Here is a 3881-nt window from a genome sequence, read left to right as displayed (position 1 = left end):
GCCTCTGGTTGGCTTTCTCCTTCTCCCTCCGGGCTCACTTCAGTAGAATACTCTGCAGAGGTCTCAGTTTGCCTTCCGTGATTTTGATATATTTTAACTGAAGCTTCTACCTGATGGAGAAGGAAGAGCGCTGAGCTTAGCTTCGGAAGACCTAAGTATAATACCAGCCCAGCACAATAGTAGTCGGGTGGCTAGGAGTAAACTAACTTCTCTGAGTTAGTTTTCTCACCAGTAAAGCAAAGGGTTGGATTAGATGATCTCTTAGGCCTCTGAAAGCTCTAACTTTCTAAGGCCATAAATAATACATATAGATCTAGTAACAGTGTAGGTTATTTGAAATCAGTAAAAGTTCCATACAATACTGCCCATTATAAGCCTAGGTGAAAGGTTTGCTACATGACAGGATGCAAATAAAAAGTTTCAATAGTGGGTTCTCGAAATAATGAAATGATAGGTTTGTTCAGGCAAAATCATCAAAAGGGTGATTTGAAACTTTAGGGATGACATTTCAGTCCAGGAAAAAGAACAGTCTATGTTAAAATATTAAATTGGAGAGTCTAAGAGTTTTGTTTCAGTTAGAAGTAACGGGAATTGATGTGAAGAGGAAGCCCCTTGATGCAGCCGGCAGAGAGAGACAGCAGAGCATGAAGGTGTTGCAGGATGGGGGGTGGGGAGCTGGGGACAGGGGCGGACAGAATGGCGCAGACAAGGCTGGAGGCAGGAAGAGAGGGTGCACCATAGCCCGGTGGCTGGACAGTGCCAGACAAGCCCTGCCAAGACCAGGTGTGATGTTCTTAACTGGAGACAGAAGGTGGGAAGACCTCAAGGACCTCCAAGGACAGAAAACTGTAGTTGATCAGGAGTTGATTAGGAAAATGACTGTAATTGTTATCAACGTAAACTTAGTGAGAAGTCAGAGGAGCATTTGGAAACGAGAGAGGAAAGACTGTTATGACTACAGGAATAAAAACATGTAGCCTCTGCAGTCAGGCTGTTAATGCTTTTAAAACTGAGCTGTCCCTTCAGAGCAGCTGAGCAACTATAGGCTTTAAGGTTAAGGACCCATGAAGAATAGAGTAAGTTTTACCTGAGAGGGAGCTCCAGCTATGCAAGGCAGATTACTTGAGTTCAGGACTGCCTTAGGCAAAGGCGGAGAGGGGCCAGGTGGGCGGTGAAGCAGGCAGGGCGGAATAGAGAACTAGGAAGCTTTTGAAATAGACAGGAGGCCCCAGCCCGGGCTGTGCACCTGAATCTCCTGGGAGGGGCTTTCCAATCCAGGTGTCTGGGCTCCCCCGGGCCGGCTCTGGAATTTGCAGGGCCCAGGGCAAGTGCACGTGTAGGGCCCCTTCCAAAAACAGGAAGAAGAGTATCATGAAAGGTGCTCAAATGCCTTTATCCTTACTGTAAACTTGTCTTGGTGTTTTCTATTTGCTATTTAATGATGTTTTAGGTAGAGAAAAACTACAATTTAAAATTATTAGCATGAATTTTTACCATTCATCTTTATCTTTTTTTAAAATTATTATTTCAAAATATTATGGGGGTACACATGTTTTTGGTTACATGGATCACTTTTGTCATGCTTGATTCTGGGTTCTAAGTGTGCCCGTCACCCAGATAGTGTTCATTTTCACCCATGCCCTCCTCCCCGCTCCCTCCTGTTTGATTTCCACTTACTTCTCTCTGTGCACCTGTGTGCTCATTGGTCAGTTCCAATTCAATAGCGAGCACATGTGGTGTTTGTTTTTCCATTCTTCAGGTAATTCACTTAGGAGAATGGTCTCCAATGCCAGTTTTAGGTGGAAACATAAGAACATTTAACTTGGTGTAGAATCACCCAAACTGCACAATTTCTATTTCATTGCATCTACATGCAGATACATTTTATTCTTACTAGAGCAGGGGAAACACTGCATAAAAGTAATTAAACTTTTTTTTTCTTCAATTCTTCATGTGCTCATATCCTGCTAACACTATCTTTGGTTTTCTAAGGAAAGACTGAAAGGAAAAGGAACTACAGGCTCCCTTATCTTTCCCTTTCCTTCTGTGTCATTGTTTTCAGTGTGAGTTGTTGGCTAATGCAGGCATATCTTGCTTTACTGCACTTCACAGATACTGGATTTTTTTTTTTTTTTTAGCAAACTGAAGGCTTGTGGTAACCCTGCTTGGAGCAAGCCTACGGCACCATTTTCCAACAGCATGTGCTCACTTCCTGCCTCCGTGTTACATTTTGGTAATTCTTGAAATATTTCAAACCTTATTGCTATTATATGTGTTATAGCGATCTGTGATCAGTGATCTTTGATGTTACTATTATAATTGTTTAGGGGCACCATGAACCACATCCATATAAGACAACCAACTTAATCGGTAAGTGTGATGTTCTGACTGCTCTACCAACCAGCCCTTCCCTGTCTCTCTCCCTCTGCTTAGGCCTCCTCATTCCCTGGAACATAATAATATTGAAATTAGGCCAGCGAATAACCCTGCAATGGCCTCTAAGTGTTCGAGTGAAAGGAAGAGTCCCATGTCTCTTACTTTAAATCAAAAGCCAGAAATGATTAAGCTTAGTGAAGAAGGCATGTCAAAAGCCAAAATAGGCCAAAAACTAAGTTTCTTGTGCCAGTTAGTCAAGTAGTGAATACCAAGTTCTTGAAGGAAATTAAAAGTGCTACTCCAATGAACATACGAATGAGAAAGTGAAACAGCCTTACTGATATGGGGAAAGTTTTAGTGGCCAGGATAGAAGATCAAACCAGTCACAACATTTCTTAAGCCAAAGCTTAATCCAGAGCAAGACTCTAACTCTCTTCAATTCTATGAAGGCTGAGAGAGGTGAGAAAGCTACAGAAGGAAAGTTGGAAGCTAGTAAATGATGGTTCATGAAGTTTAAGGAAAGAAGCTGTCTCCATAACATAAAAGTCCACAGTGAAGCAGCAGGTGCTGATGGAGAAGTTATCCAGAATATCTAGCTAAGATTATGGATGAAAGTGGCTGCACTCAACAATAGATTTTCAATGTAGGCAAAACAGCTTTCTATTGGAAGAAGATGCCATCTAGGCCTTTCATAGCTAGAGAGGAGAAGTCAATGCCTGGCTTCAAATCTTCAAAGGATAGGCTGACTCTGTTGTTGTGGGCTAAGCAGCTGGTGACTTTAAGTTGAAGCCAATGCTCATTTACCATTCTGAAAATCCTAGGGCCCTTAATAATTATGCTAAATCTACTTTGCTTGTGCTTTATAGTTGGAAAAACAAAACCTGGATGAGAGCACATCTGTTTGCAGTATGGTTTACTGAATATATTTTAAGCCTATTGTTGAGACCTACTGCTCAGAAAAAAAGATTCTTTTCAAATTATTAATATTACTGCACATTGACAATGCACCTGGTCACCCGAGAGCTCTGATGGAGATGTACAAGAAGATTAATGTCGTTTTCATGCTGCTAATATTAATTCTGCTGTCCATGGAGCAAGGGCTAATTTTGACTTTTAATTCTTATAATTTAAGAAATACATTTTGTAAGGCTATAGGTGCCATAGAGAGTGATTCCTCTGATGGATCTGAGCAAAGTCCATTGAAAACCTAGAAAGGATTCACTCTTCTAGAGGCCATTAAGAACATTAATGATTTTGATCTCCTTCCATAATTCATAATTCATGGGAAGAGATCACAATATCAACATTAACAGGAGTTTGGAAGAAGTTGATTCCAACTCTCATGGATGACTTTGAGGGCCTCAAGACTTCACTGGAGGGAATAACCATAGATGTGGTGGAAACTGCAAGAGAACTAGAATTAGAAGTGGAGCCCACTCCTCATCCCACAGCCCTCCCCACCCCACCACAAAAAAATTTAAAAATAAGTATAATTGAAATGCTAA

Source organism: Propithecus coquereli, unplaced genomic scaffold (assembly GCF_000956105.1).
Source record: "Propithecus coquereli isolate 6110/MARCELLA unplaced genomic scaffold, Pcoq_1.0 Scaffold38, whole genome shotgun sequence".
Classification (NCBI taxonomy): Eukaryota; Metazoa; Chordata; class Mammalia; order Primates; family Indriidae; genus Propithecus; species Propithecus coquereli.
Note: the sequence above shows the minus strand (reverse complement) of the source record.